At 36.9% G+C, this 16,730-nt stretch overlaps 1 long non-coding RNA gene across 1 annotated transcript in view; it reads right to left on the reverse strand.

Annotated features, from left to right (window-relative positions):
• LOC124962248 (uncharacterized) overlaps nt 1-13,278 on the reverse strand; it is an 82,738-nt gene extending 69,460 nt beyond the window's left edge. Inside the window, exons 1-2 of the long non-coding RNA XR_007104443.1 lie at nt 13,170-13,278; nt 12,868-12,964 (exon numbers count right to left, since the gene is read on the reverse strand). This is a non-coding gene — a long non-coding RNA (uncharacterized LOC124962248). The remainder of the gene's footprint in view (nt 1-12,867; nt 12,965-13,169) is intronic.
• Nucleotides 13,279-16,730: the final 3,452 nt, after the last annotated feature.

Consider the following 16,730-nt stretch of genomic DNA (forward strand, 5'->3'; position numbering starts at 1 on the left):
CTTCCTTCATTTCTTCTTTCACTAAAATATATTCTGAGTTCTCCTAGAAAACTTTTCTTACATTGCAAACTACTTTGTGTTATTGCTTTGCATCAGGATATTGACTTTAACTTTCACTGAGAGTGAACTTAGACGTTGTTAACTCTGCACTTTTGTCATCTGTGCAGTGCTCAATTATGTTTTAATGACTGTTTTGCAATGAGGTAATATTCCTGTTTCCCTCCTCTGGGGAAACAAATTCTGTAAGATTTTCAGAGCCCAGCTATCTTACAATGGATTTGCTTCCTCTCATTACCCTTATCCTGTCACCATATTTTCACTGGGTTGCTCAGCATTCTAACTCTGAGTGCCAAGGTAAATAAATAATACTTCAGAATATCCAAAAGCTCCAGCTTAATAACCGCACAGCCACCAAATTAGAGAAATGCTATTTAGCAGACATAGCAACTCACTCTCTTTCTTTAATTTCCATAAGGTCTTTGGCAGATCAGTCTGGAAAAGTAAAAGCTTTTTACCCAAAAGGCATTTAGTAATTTTAAACTCCCCTTTCAGATGGTCTCCAGTGAGAGCTGGAGGGGAGGAGGGGAGAAGGGGAGGGGATCCTACTCCAGCTGTTGGAAGCAATCTTGGCTTGGATCAGAATGTCGAATCCAACCACAGCTCGCTGGAAAATTTGGAGCCGTCAGTAACAGTGGAGCAATTCCACAGAAGGCCAAACTCCCAACTGCCCAGGGTCTTCGTGAACAGTTCTCATCATTTTTCCTCTGTTAAGGGACTTCCCGTCAGCAGGGGCTGGGATTTATACAACTAAAGGTACTGTCAGTGACAGCTCAGCCCTGCTCTTCAAATCACCTCTCTCCCAACCCAGGCAGCACCCCAAAGCTGGCAGGCCACTGAACACTCTCCTACGATGGAAACTTTTTTTTTTTTTTTTTTTGGAATCTGGAGTCCTTATTTTTACTTTCTTTCCTTCCATTACATCTGAGATACTGTTTCTGAAAGGCAGACTTCAACGTTTAACCACTCTTAACTACATTCAAGGAAAATTCCAGGCAATTCCAATTAAAAACCGAGCAGGCTTTGGGGGAGACACCAGAAGGACTACCGTTGTGGCTTCTTGAAGAACTGAATTTCTGGTCTCTTCTGGGCCTGGTATTGCCCAGCTGGTGAGGGAGCCCCTGCCAAGCCCTGAGAAGTTACTATGTTACTTTCTATTACCCTCAGCACTTTTGTAAGTCATGCAATTAGAGCATGTTTGGGATTTAAGTTCTTGAGTTCTGCATTCTGTTTCTTCTATCAACTCCTTTCACTCTCACATCTGTGATAACCAGCATTGCATCAAGGAGTCTCCGGAGTAAAACTGAACATCCAGGAAGAGCACTTGTGATTGAGAGCCAAAAGACCTCAGTGTCTTCCAGTGGAGAAACGCTTCTGTCAAAGGGAACCACATTCAGTCACAGATGTAAAACTCATCTCTTTCCTCACGGGTCTGACAAAACAGTGAAAATCTCAGCAGCCTGGCTACATTTTTACCCAGCCCCGCTCAAATAAACGAATGTGTTCATGTAGATTGAGGGCTAAATGGAGAATGTCTTTCCCATTGGTATTCTCCCCTAATATCTCTGTCAGGGGAGAGATCACTCCTCCACCTGCACAAAGGCAGAATAAAAAAGAAAGAAAAGGTGGTATTTTATCTGATAGGTTCCACTGCAGCCCAATTAATGACCTACTTTAGGAATGTCAGGAAAGTAAGAAAGGTAAGATTAGAGAAATAGCATTTGTTGAGCACCAATTATTTATTAGTTAAACACTTGTTAGGTATGTGTCATATACTAAGAGGTATGCTTGCTTCTGGTAGGTTTCAAAGACTCAATATGATTATTTCATTTAATGTTCAAAATTTCCCTATCTTCTTCTCATGAGTCAATAGTAGTCTCCACTTCCATAGATAAGGAAACAGAAGCTCTTCTAGGCCACCTAGCCAATTTGTGCCAGAGAATCTGAAGTCGGATGTGTTATGACTTCAGCAAGTTCTATGCAATTTCTAACTCACTCTGATCCTCTTTTAATACCATAAGAAATGATGTAGAATAATTGTTTATTATTTCACTACCTTGAAATGTCAATTACATACTAAAATCATGATGGTAAAATAATCCAAAGAAAAGCTCGATGTTAGAAATACAGTCAGTTATGTCTTCAACAATGGCTTTTTGGTATTGCTATACAAGTAAGAAAGAAAAGAAAATGGTATCCATAATATTTACTGTGAATCTGCTCTGTGCAGTAAGAGCGCTGCTTTGAGCAGTATGCCCTTACCGAAACAATGAACTAGGAAGGACACAGAGCCTCACACATAAAAACAAAATCAATTCTTTAAAAATTACGATCAATGCAATGGTACACTCCTATAATCCCAGCACTTAGGAGACTGAGACAAGAGAATGGCAAACTGGAGACCAGCCTGGGCAACTTAACAAGACCCTGTTGCCACGAGTGGTTAAAGTTTGAAACGTGAGAGTTAATTTCTCAATGTTGGTTTATTCACTGCACACAATCACACACTTCCATGATCTAACTTTAGCTTTAGCCTAACTCTAGTCTCACACCGACATCCCAGTGCTCACCATGTGACATGTCTTAAGGCCGGCTTTGCTGGGAGTCTGACCTGGAGGATGTGTGGAGGATTCCTCCGCAGCGGGAAGTGGAGGCTGGCGGTGATCTCCGGCATCTCCTCGGTCTCTCTGCTCCGTTCGTTCGGGATCTCAGCTCTCTGATATCCTCAGCTCTCTGATGTTCGGTCAGGCCCTTGTCTCAGCTCCCCACCATCCCATCTCCTGCTCTCTGGCGGGTCTTCTTATAGTTTTTCTTGTGTCTGTCATGGCTTAATAAGGTGGATGGCACTGGGGGGTGTCAGGTGTCTCTAATTGGTTACACCTCTTTTGGGGGGTCTCTCATTGGTTACACCCTTTTTAGGGTTACATCATTGGATTTTTTCACAATCACACATAACACTGCATTGTTCATTTAATATTCCATAAAGTATACTGAAGCAAGGTAAAGCAAGGTATGTCACTCATAACACCTATTATCAAAATAAAAATTTTAAAAAGGGCTGGGGATGTAGTTCAATGGCAGAGCACTCAAATTGCCTGCATGAGACCCTGGGTTCAGTCCTCAGCAACACACACACACACACACACACACACATACACACACACAATAATCAAATCAACAGTTTGAATTTTTTGGATACTAAAAAGATGAATATACATTCATAAATATAAATATATATCCATAAATCTAGATGCACCCAATAATAAAATCTTGATTGATGATTTTTAAGTCTTTAATTGAAAATGATGTAAAATATTCATTTAAAATATGTCATGATCATCTGCTTCATATCAGGAACTATCTGATATGAACTATATTGCATATATCTGAAAATACAGAGATTGAAGATATCCTTCCCACTCCTAAGGAAATTATAACTTACAAAAGACCTCACAAGAAAATGGTTTAAATTGTCATTAATAAATGTCTGGTCTTAGTTGTCACAAGTGCTATTACCCTGGGCAAATTAAGGTAGCAAGGTGAAAAGGCTGTTGAGCCAGGGGACGGAGTTTAGACCCTGACTTCAAACCTCACTAGTGTTCATGAAGTAGTGATCATCCTAATGACTAAAAGTAAGTTATTTCATGTGTCTTGATCATAGTTCTTTCATCTATAAGTTGAGAAGTTAGGTCAAGAGGAAGGGACTCTTGTAGCTTTGGTATCTGTAATTCTTTGAACCTGTATTTTGAAAAGTAAGATTCAATCATAGCAAAAATTGGAGACTATGTCATGGTCCGTCACAGATATGAGGGAAAGAAAGGTAAAAGAAGACTAATTTTTCTACTGCAGCTACTATCCCTACCAAATATAGAATTCATTTTCTCCTCTCTGCCCATTTTACCTCCACCTAGCTGTTAACCAGACTTCAACTTGACAGGTTTAAAATTCCATCTCATTTCCTGCCCACCCCAAGCTCAAGTAGCTAATGAGCAGAAAAATGACCAGAGACGAGAAAGAGGATAAAAAGGAAACTACTTGGATGATAACAAAGAATGTGACAGCTGAGAACCGACTGTGACTTGTTGACTTCCCAAAGAACTTCCTGAATAAATAGATGTGGCTTAATTTTTTAACAAGGGTTATTTTTCAAGACCCTTCCCCACCAGGAGACAGGGTGGGGGTAAGTCATTATTTTATGAAAATAATGTCAGGGATTCAAAATCAGAAGAAAGAAGGGTGAAACATAAAGAAAAATTCAGACATTTTCTATGCAGACAATGAATAGTGAGAGATTGAAAGTCCCAAAGTTGTAAGGCCTCCCTAGGCAGAGCACAAACTACTGCCCTGGGACAGCCCCAGTTACAGCCCCAACAATGGCTCCTGTTGGTGGCACCCAGCAGCCACTCCTCTATGGTTTGGGTAAGTGTTCCCCAAAAACACCAAGTGCTGAAGGCTTTGTCCCCAGCCTGTGGCACAATTTACCTTTAAGAGGTATGGCCTAGCAGGAGGTGTTAGAGTCTGAATAAATGGCCCCAGTCCCTTTCTCTTTCTCATTTTTGCTCTCTGCCCACAGGCTCTCTGTTCCACCATGCACTCTTGCAATAACATGTGGCCCCACCACAAGCCCAAATGCAGTAGTCCAACCAACCATGGACTGAATCCTCCATAGCTGTGAACCAAATAAACCTTTTCTCTTTGTAAGTTGATCATCTCGGGTATTTTATTGTAATAACAGAATGCTGACTAACATACCCTCTTAGCCATGGTCCTAGATGGAACCTCCCTGATGCAACAGCTCTCAGTAGCTGCCACTCACCTCCAAGGTGACCACAGTGGTTACTGGCTCTCCCAGCATATGTCCTTCACACTGTCACTACAACCCACACTGAAGCTGTGTATCTGCACTGCATGGTCACCCTCTATATCAGCACCACTTCTACAGGGTAGCTCTTTCAATTAACCAAGGATTTCAGAACACTAGCTCCAGAAAGAAGCTAGAGATCTAGAGATCTACTTGCTCCTCTTATCCTGCCTTCTCCATTACCAGCCCCAATGTGCCACATGCTCATACAGACACACACACACACACACACACACACACACACACCAGAGGAAGATATGAAATACCTTCACTCAGAGCTTACTGATGAACAAGAACATGGCCCCTGTGTTCTTTCCCTCATATGTGTCTCCCGAGGATGTTAATTAAAGGAGCTGCCGTAGAAAAGACACGTATACAGGGTGCCACACCTCACTCTCCCCTTCATTCTTATCCCACTGGAGAGAAAAACACCCTTGACTTGTCATAATAAGTTTTCCAGAGAAAAGTTACTATTGGGTCACTTTGCTAGGGCCATGTCTGAACTTGGGTCCAAAAATACAATGACAAAGCAGGAGTAGAAAGATCATAGTATTTGGCAAGAGCAAGTTATGTCATTTCTACTTATCGATCTTATAACTTTATGCAAGTCATAAACACCCTCATGTTCTATGGTTAAACTTGGTATGTGAAAATAATTTACAAACAGTGACCATGTTGCAAGTAGTTGGGAACAGGGCATTAGACAAAGGTTCCTCTATTCTTTTAATATACAGTCCCCTTCCCAAAAAGACCAAGGTATAAATGTGGAAATAAGTTCAAGTTATAGTCCTCAATGTTATGCATCCTGAGCAAACTGACCTCTAAAAGGGACCCGAGGTGTTTTTTAAATATTTTTTTTTAAATTCCATTGGTTTGTCAAGTGCATTCTAATCATCATTTGGGTTTGTACAGTACTTCATAGTTTATAAGGTGCTTTTCCAGAATGAATGACAGACATAGAATCATTAAGCATTCAGTTTGGGTTTGAACACAGGTCTTGGAACTCTTATTTCAGTGACCTCTATCAGTTCATCATTATCTAAAAATTGTGTGGTAAATAACAAATAGACTATGAAAATAAGAAGGTTGTCCATGTGAGCTTAAGACTATGCTATTTTGGAGAAAACCTAATCAAACACAATGATAAAAGTTGAAAGGACCTTACAGTACTAAGAAACCAGTATCGTATTTTATACACAGGTAAATGGAAGGAAATCTGATCTCAGATGTATGAAGCAGTCTGATGTAATATCTTTGACTGGAACTTAGCTATCCAGATGCCCACGCTATATCTACCCATGGTACTTATGCACCCTTCTGGTAAGAAATGAATCCTAATTTAAACAGACACTCAATTTTCTCTAACAGGGAGGGTTGGTTGGTCAACTCCTCTGTAGTATCCCATTCCCTTATTAATAAGGAACAATTACATTGGTATGTGATATAAATGAGGCCAAGGATAAGGGAGATGTGGTAAAAGACTTCTAGATGATATTTCCTTACAATGATGAAAGATAGAAGATAAAAGAAGCACTTTCTTCTGCCTCCAAATGTTGTTGGATATGGATGTGATGTTTGCACTGCTGCCGCCATATCATAGCCCTAAGACACCTACCTTACAATAAAAACAGTTAGGAGAAAATGAATTAATTAGCCTCATAGCATTTAAACTTTGTGGTTTGTCTAAGTGAAATAATACAGTCTTATTATTTCAAAACACATTCAATTGCAGTGCCAGTCATTATGCTTAAAAAACAATAGTGGATAAAATATCTAGAGAGTTGGGTGTATGAATGAATAGGTAGATATGTAGATTAGTGTAAGTTTATAATAATAATCATCTATTATTTATTCCTTATGACTATCCAGAGCAAAAATTATTATATGCAAATTACAGATGAGGAAACTTCGGCTCAAAGAAATTAAAAGATTTATTCAAGGTTACATAGCTGTCGAGTGTTATAACAGATTCAAACCCATCGTACCTAGCACAAAGTCCATATATTGTTTTGCTTCCTAATACCACTTAGAGATGTGGGGGATGTCTGAACAGTAATGAATTGTTTCTATTCCAGTCATGAATCATCCTCATTCTGACAGTACAAACAGTAATATAATAGCAGAAGCAAGGGTGACTATACAGAGGTCTTTGTGAACTCTCAAAACAAAATAGGAACTCATTTTTCTACTTATAGAGCAGTTACCCAATAGTCCAATGAGAGAGAGAGAGCTAGGATGACTTCAAAATCTGCCGTTAATTCAGAACACTTTTGAGAGTGAAAATACATGCCACTAATAAGTAAGCCTGGACAAGAGGCATAAACCCCTACTGTTATAGGTTAAATGGGAAACATGGCCAACTTGGAGGCTGCCAAGGAGCACACCCCAGGTCTCCCTCCTCTGCTGTCCTGAAGCAAAAGGAAAATACATATGAATGCTGAAAATTATTGCATCTTTTCCCTTTGTAACAGAATCTATTTCTGCACCCTGCCACGTTACATTTGTTCTGAAATTAAGAGGAACAAAGAGAGCTCAGGAGTTTGGGGGGAATTTGGGGGGTTAGAAGCAAATAGCTCCAAGAGACCTCAAGCCTGATAAGCAGTAATAAGGGTACTTATCATTTCACCAACTGACAGGCAGAGAAGAACAATGTAGGAGAGGGGAAACTGTGCCATGAAAAATTGAAATAAAGAAGAAAACAAAATAGAGAGAAAATACAAAAGAGCTAGTCCTGAAAGAGAGCTGGTATCCAGGAGCGTATTTTACTTGCCCTATTTCACCATAACCCTGGGATACTTTTAATTACTTGGCTCTTTTACAAACAGCGTCTGACTATTTTGTCAGAGGGTCAAGGATAACAGCAGGACCTGCCCTTTCCTTGTGCTTAAAGGGACACCACCCCCATATACTTTCAGGGACACCCAACCTAGAATGTCTCGTCAAGAAGGACACGTATTTTTCCTAAGCGATCTTTCCCCAAAAAAAGCCTCTCCTGGAGGCCGTGCTTCCTGAGCCAGTGAGAAGAAGTCGGCAGCATCAGACACTCAAATAACCCAGAATAAGATTTTGTCTGAGGTGCAGCAAATGCCTAGCTGATCTCATATTTAGTTCTCACACTGAGCTATGTCTAGATAACAGAATTAAAGGACACAAAAAGAAAAATCAATGAATAAAATGCTGATCATAAAAAAAGAACTGAATTTTGGAGAAAAAGAAGACATGAGATATTCTTTTGCCTTTTTCCCCTCCCAGGTTTTCCTAGATGACATCAGTGTACCCACTTTGCTCACTAACTCATTTTATTAAAATATTCATTAATAAACTGCAAATGAGATTTAATTGAGGAATACATTCTATACCAGAGCTAATTAAAAAGATGCTTATGTGGAAAATCCAGCCTATTTCTTTATAAGAAAAAAAATCATGTCCACTGTGGGGTTAAAAATGGTAATCATTTTCCTATTCAATACTTGTCCTTTAAACGTTTATATTTTGCTTGTCTCCTTAACTGTAAATCATTAAAATTGCACAATTCTAATTAAGAAAAATAAAAAGCAAATCAAGAATCAGTTTTCATAGAGGAATGTTGTTGGCTGAGGCCCCAGATATTTTTCATATCTCTTGTGAATTGCTTTGTAAAATTTCCAGGAAGTTTGGGAAAACTTTGCATTGACATCACTCAGAAAACCTTGGAAAAGCTTTACCAGGGGAAAGACTGGAGCCTGAGCTGACTGTCTGGGGTACTAGTCTTGGGATATTTGTAGGCTCACTTAATGCTGATGAATTTTGCAGAAATCTATCTTTATCCTTTGCATTTAGAGTCATTTAACTGAGGAATATTTTAACAGCCTACATGTATTTCATTTTACATTTGCTCTGGGTTTTTCCCTTCTCAGAGTTTCTTTGTTTATTTTTAGTAAAATAAATCTTTGCTAAAATAAACAATAGTTAGGATATAGGAAAATAAATTAAATTTGGGGTTCATTTGACTTTTAAAAAATGTGTTATTAATCAACACAATTGATAGACTTATACATAAAAATACTGTGGATCATTTTTCATATTTAAAATAAATGTGATTTAGAGGATGGTCTATTTTACTTGAAAAACAAAATTATTTCAAATTGTCCTTCTAATTGGATGTTTTTCCTCCCTCCTACATTTCCATTTTAACCACTATAGAGTAATGCTATATTTCAGAGGTACACTTTCAAATTTTATAATAATCTTATAGATTAATCCAAAATGATAAAATATTAAAATAGTAGAGAAAAAATTAAGAAAATATATTTTTGAAAGAAAATCTAGAGGAAAATAATTATCCCCTTTAAAATTTTACTATTATTATTATTATTATTATTATTATTATTATTATTGGTAGGAGATATTGAACCACAGGGCACTTAAGCACTGAGCCACATCCCCAGTCCATTTTACATTTTTTTTTTTTTTTTTGAGACAGTCTCTGCTAAGTTTCTTAGGGTCTCCCTAAGTTACTGAAGCTGGCTTGGAACTTGCCATCTTTCTGCCTCAGCCTCCCAAAATGCTAGGATTATAGGCATTCACCAGGACCTGATTAAAATATTATTTTAAATGTGATTCTCACAGAGAAATGCTCTATTTATAAAAATACATTTTAAGAAAAATTTGCAAACTATAAAAAGAGAATCACAAGATGTACACATTACAGCGTTTGCTATTTTTAATCGAAGACTTATTTGTAACACCTTTACTAAGATAGTCACATATAGCATTATTCAGCCATTTGAAGTGTGCAATTCTATGGCTTTTACTTTATCTGCACATATGCCCAGGCATGATCAGCTCTCACCAAAGCCAAATTGAAGACATTTCTAACACCTCAAAGAGAAACCCAATATCTTTTTGCTATCTTCCCTCCCCTCATTGGCAGCCCTAGGTAACCACTAGTCTATCATTGTCTCTATACATTTTGGTATATATTTTTTATATTTACATTTTTGTATAAATGGATTTCAGCAATATGTGGTCTTTTATAATGGGTTTTTTCACACATCATAATGTTTTCAAATTCCTTCAGTGTTGCAACATGTATTTCATTCCTTTTTATGGCTGAATAAAAGACTTGGTTATCTGGATTTAAATGTTTTAAATGGCTGAAAATGAAATTCTGAAAGAATCTTTTCATCTTGGTATACCAGTAAACTCTCCTAAAAATACATGGATTTTAAATTCTTAAAATTTTTAATTATTCTGTATCTTGCTAAGTTTTCTTTAAAAAATGATACTGTAGTCAAATAAGATATCTCGTCATTCTAAAATCAATTAACAAAAATTTGAGTGCTTAAAGTATATAGGACTATTTGTCAAAAATAATTTATCAGGAAAGATTTATTATATATATTCTGGGAGAAAACAAAAGCGAAAGGATTCCGAGAATGTTTTATGTCCTTATATGATAATTAGTGTTTAGTGAACACTTACTGTAACACTTAGCAATGTGTCTGCCAGACAATTGAAAGCTCTTTACATACTCATGTTTATGTAAACCTTCATGTTTATCTAATTCACAATTTGTAGATTAGATGTCACTATATCTGTCGGTTTATAGATGAGGGACCAAGGTTTAAGAGCATTCTGTATGTTTCTCCTGATCATATAACCAGCAAGAAGAAGAATCTAGTTTCTAACTCCCATTTTACAACCTAAGCTTAAACTTTTTGTTCTCCTAGATTACTATGAAAATTTTCTAACATATATAAACATTGAAAGAATGCTGGAGAACACATAGCATTTCTAATATATATAAAGGTTGAAAGAATGTAACCACCTATATTCTACAATTATTGCAGTTTGTTTATTGCTTATCTATCCATTTACCAATCCCTCTATCCTTCACTAACCTCATAATTTTTTAATATTTTAAAATTTATTTCAAAGTGAGTTATAAACATGTTCTCAAACTTATTAATCTGTATAACATTAGAGTTCAGTAGTTGTTAAAATTTTTTCTTCATTCTAGGTAAAATTTGCAAACAATGAAATGAAAAAATTTGAAGACTACCAACAAACACATGCTCTGTGGAACACATTCCCCTGTTGAGATACTGAGCATTTAACATCTTCTTGTGCCTATTCTCTTAAACCCTGTGACTCTCTAAAATACTAGGTAATAATTTAACATTCTAGTTGACACAGGGGATAATTAATGTTATCACAAATAGAAACCTTGAAACTATATTTCATATAAACCTAAAAACTCAGTGTAGAAATTGTTTATCTTAGGTTAGAAGAGTTCACCTGAGTGTAGCAGAAATTAAATAACAATGAGTGAGAAAATATTGTTAGTGTTATTAAGGAGAAGATTATATATACATATTAAGGACTCATGTTCCAGTGCAAGGCAGCTCAAAGCATAAACCAGGACCCACTAACTTTATACTCTCTTAGTCTTAGCCTCAGTTTCCTCATCTACAAAGTAGAAATATTGTATAATGGAAGATTATATTCAAGTAACAGCACAACACTCTTTCTGGATCTGCACTCTGTTATCATGAGACTTTAGAGTTCTTCCCATTACAGGGTGGAATCTATTTCCACTCCCATGAATTTGAATTGCCCTGTAACTTATGATTTGAAAAGCAATAGAAAACAGACACAATCATGTGCCAGTTCCAAACCCAAACTGCAAGAGTCTTGAGTGTTTCCACTTCTTCTTTTAGAAAACTACCCAGTGAAGAAACAGGCTGGAATGCTGCAGATAAGATACCACACAGAACCAAGAGAACCAACACAGCCAAGGCCATTTCAGCCTGGCCAGCACCCAGCACAACCAGCCACTGGTCACACCTCACCAGGGAACCCAGACAAAGCACACAGTTGAATCCCGCTCAGCTTACCAACCCACAGAATCATGAGCTAAATAAATAGTGGTTGTCTGAAGTCAGCAAGTCTTGGGGTACATATCTATAGAAAACTGATACAAGTATCTACTTCACAGCAGTGCTGTGAGAATTTTATAATACCTATAAAATGCCTTGAACTGTTCTTGTGCCACATAAGAACTTGTAAGCATAAACTTTCCCAGTCCTCATCATCATGTCAATCATTATTATCTTGAAGGTATAAACTGCTGTCGCTTCTAAATGGTGACTCTAAGATCAACTTCCTCCCTGAAGGTATTGTTTACCCATTGTTTCTTCCTCCCTTAGAATATTTCATGTTTCAGTTCAAATGTCATATCTTGGAGAAACCTTTGGATTACCCACCAGAGTAACGCTGCCCTAAGTACTTTGTTCATTTTGCTCATAACATACTATGATATACGTATTTGTAGTAGTGTTCTTTCCAGCACTACACCTTAAGAATTCAGAATGTTTCTCATTAGCCTTTGTGACTTCAGCAGTAGCACGGTACTTAGTTAATATTTATTGACTGAATGGATAAAAATTAAAGACCTATTACATTTTGTGCCAGGAGCTCAAAGACCACGTTTGTTTTGGTGTACTTGTTCTGTTCATATCAGATATCACTGTACTTGGCTCATTTCTATTTATTTCCAAAACAAATGGCTTCTTCAAAATCACACCATGTAAATTTCACATCTATTCTTAGAATTCTGATTTTATACAAACATCACAGCTTATCTAAACTCTTCGTTAGAGTCTAATCAGACCTTAAATTGCTTTAAGTTACTTTTCTATGAGATTAATGCCAGAATACCCAACATTCAAAGTTGAAGGCATTCTTGGGGTAATGCTAACAACGTGTTTGTGTTTTGTTAAATGAAATTGACCACTCATGCCAAGGAAAATACTGGTATATTTACAGTTATATCTGACCCTCTGCTCTCTGGAAAAGAAATGACTTGGTCATTTGGCAAATATTTAGAGATAAAAATTAGTGAAAAAGAAATATGCCCTAGGATTTTAAGGCCCTGGGAGAAAATATTACAATTACATATCACATACAGCTCATGAATCTTCTGACTTGTCATTCCATCCATGATTCTGTGCCTTCACTTCCCTTCTTCCTCCATTCTACCATTGTCACATGCAACTGGGGACACTGTGGAACAAAGAAAACACATTTAAAGCAGGAATTAAATAAGGAGGAGAGGAGGGCATTTTCTATTGTCAGTTTTGGTCAGTGACTTTTGAAGGTAAATTTTACAGCACCTTCTATATGTAATATGTACTCAATAATTACATTTCATCACTATTATTCAAAATACATTTTTAGTGAAACATGAGTAAGATAGAAAGTAAGAAACCTGGAGGCAAGGAGTATAGTTCCACCTCTCATCTCAGGGTCTCTTCTCCCCAGGGCCTGGGTAACCATAACTTTTCTGTGGTTTCATTTCATTACATTCACTAGTCTGGCTACTCTTACTTATCCTTCGGGATCTGTCTGGGTTTTATATCCGCCAAGAAAACTATTACCCAACTATTCTGGATTGAACAAGGCTGCTCTGGAGCACCCTTTACTTGCCCCTACTAAAGTTTCAATAGAGCTGTAATTGTTCATCTTTGTCTTGCTTTCCCAAGCAAGAGAGTTGGGGTTTTGTTCATTTTTTCATTTTTGTTTCTGTATCCTTCATCCCACATCCCAAGCAGAAAAATAATTCAGTAAATTCTGGGGAGATGAGTGAGTGAGGAATATTTCCTAAATTGAGGCATCATAATAAGCAGTATGAGGGACCCAAAGCTGTTCCTATCTGCCCCCTGGGGAATGTTACAGTCCACTTGGGAAGAAATGAAAAGCACATCCAGAATATCATATCACTTCATTCATGCCTCTCTCTTCACTGTCTTGATGTTTACTTGCTGTACTGCCTAGGACATTATTGTTTTAAACCAATTGTGATAAATGATAATAGTTGTATCCTACACAGTTTTAGAAGATATTTTGACTTAATTGGCCCTAAAACTGTAGTCAAGATCTGCAGTCTTTGTTCAAATGTACAGATTAATTATTTAACTGCACTCACTTTATTTTTAATGTAGGTTATTGACTAGCAAGTTAATCAATAAAATCAATATTATTATAGCAGGTGACATAGTCTCATGGTCAATATGCAACTCTAATTTTCAACATACAACAGTAAAAAGTGGATAGATAAGCATTATCTGCCAAAGTAAAAGAAAAAAAGTACTATGTCTCCAAAATTTTCCTTTGTTTATTTTATATGTAAAATATATATATATATATATATATATATACTATATACACATATATACATATACACATATATAATATATATATATATAAATGTTGATAAGATTTTAACTATACAATCCTGTCACTAAGTACATTCACAATGTTGTACAGTATCATCATTAAATACCTCTGGAATTTTTCCATCATTTTAAACTGAAATTGTTCATATATTTAAAAATTCCTGCCAGGTCAACAAGAGTACAAATAGACAATAAATGTTGGAGAGGATGTGGAGAAAAAGGAACTCTTCTACATTGTTGGTAGGATTGTAAATTAGTACAACCACTATGGAAATCATTGTGGAGTTTCCTCAAAAGACTAGGCATGGAACCATCATGTGACCCAGGTACACCACTCTTTAGCATTTGTCCTAAAGAATTAAAAGAGCATACTACAGTGATACCTGCATACCCATGTTTATAGAAGCACAATTCATAATAGCCCAACTATGGAACCAATGGATGAATGGATGAATGGTAGATACACCTGATGGAGTTTCATTCAGTCAAAAAAAAATTAAAATTATGTCCATTGAAGGAAAATTGATGGAACATGAGATCATTATGTTAAGCAAAATAAGCCAAACTCAGAAAGTCATATGTTTTCTCTAATATGTGGAAGCCAGAGAGAAAAAAGGAAAAGAGAGGTCGGGGAGGGGTCTCACAGAAATCAAAGGGAGATGAGTAGAATAGAAGAGAGGAACCAAGGGTTGGCAGGAGGAGAAAGAGGGGAAAGTGCCAGGGAGTGATTTCAGTCAGATTATATTGTTATATTGTGTGTATGTACAAATATGTAACAGCAAATTTCAACCTTATGTACAACTATAATGCACCAATGAAAAATATAAGAAGCTGGGCACAGTGGTGCATGCCTATAATCCCAGCAGCTTGGGAGGCTGAAGCAGGATTGCAGGTTCAAAACCCTGTCTCAAAATAAGAAATAAAAAGGGCTGGGGATGTGATTCAGTGGTTAAGCCCCCTAAATTCAATCCCTGGTACCAAAAAATAGGAGGAAAAATTCCTGCCAGGCGTCAGGTTTTATGCCTGTAATCCTGGCTACTGGGAAGGCTGAAATAGGAGGATCACAAGCTCAAGGTCAGCCTGAGCAACTTAGAGAGATCCTGTCTCTAACTCAAAATAAATAAATAAATATAAATAAATACATAATGGTTGGGGATGTAACTCAGTAGTAGAGTACCCCTGGGTTCAATCTTCAGTACCATTAAATAAAAAAAATTCTGATTCCCTTCTCTTCTGGGTCTTGACAAGCACCATTCTATTTTGTCTCCGAGAATTTGCCTATTATAGGTATTTTGTATACCTGGAACAATGTTTGTGCTTTTATATCTAGCTGATTTCATTTAACATAATGTCTTAAAGGTTCATTGCCAACATTCTGGACTTTTTTGAGATTGAATATATATACATTTTGTTTCTTCTCTCATTCACTCTCTCTCACTCTAGCTTTCTCACTCTGCTTCTTGGTGGCCATGTTACCTCAAGCTCTGAGGAATGGAGCCAGCTATCTATAGACTGAGACCTCTGAAACCATGAACCCCAAAATAATCTTTTCCTCCTGAAATTATTCTTGTCAGGTCTTTTAGTCACAGTAGTGAAAAAGCTGACTAAAACACTTCAGAAATAACTGTAAGAAACTACTGATAGTTGCCAAGTATCCAGTCCTTGGATCTGAACTTACTACTCTTCCTATACTAATATTTGATATTCTGTCTTGGACAATTATCTGACCACAAATTATTCTTCTACTCTTTTCTGCTGTTTGCATAGTGTATTTTTATGTATCATAAGAAATCTCATACCAACTGTTTTTGAGTAATTCCAATGAAAATAAGATACATGGATGGAGTGACACCGAAGATAAACTATCTGTTGATATCTTTCTTTATTCTTGTAACTATCAAATTTTTTATCCTTTAAATATCTTAAGCAGTTGTGCCAAAGATTATGACAAAGGACAGATTTTGTTCAGTCTAATGCAGCTTATTTCACATCCTAAGGCTACAATTTGAGAAAAGAACTGAATTTCTCAGAATTTCAGTTGTAGAGAAATTCTTACCATTAGAGTATTCACTGATGTCCTGTATCACCAATCACCTAGATTGGGAACTGCAGTTTGATTAATTGAAGCCAACTCCTGGTTAGGTTTGTGCTTAAGAGTTTCATCATTATTCATAGGATCCTTCTCTCAGTTTTCTAAGAATTTCTTATCTATATATAATCAGCACTCATCAAATATTAACAATAACTTCATCCTAGTCTACTTGTTCTAGGCACACATACTTATAATTCTTACTAATCTTCAAGTTCTACCATTTGCTTTCCAATATTTTAGAAAAAAAACATTTCTCCAACATTTCCCATCCAAACCCATTGTTCAAAGTCCACAGGTGGCTTGGCACTCACCACTCAGTGGAATTCTAGACTCTTCAGCTCACTTCCTTCCCTGGAATGCACTCTTGACCCAGGCCTGGGCAGAAAGCACCTCAAGGCAGGGATTGTGTTTGTCTTTGGCACAATTTCATCCATTGTGCTTGGCCCTAGATGTCTCTTCCCTTATATAAATATCAAATAATAACAAGACAATGACTGTTCTT

Source organism: Sciurus carolinensis, chromosome 12 (assembly GCF_902686445.1).
Source record: "Sciurus carolinensis chromosome 12, mSciCar1.2, whole genome shotgun sequence".
Taxonomy (NCBI): domain Eukaryota; kingdom Metazoa; phylum Chordata; class Mammalia; order Rodentia; family Sciuridae; genus Sciurus; species Sciurus carolinensis.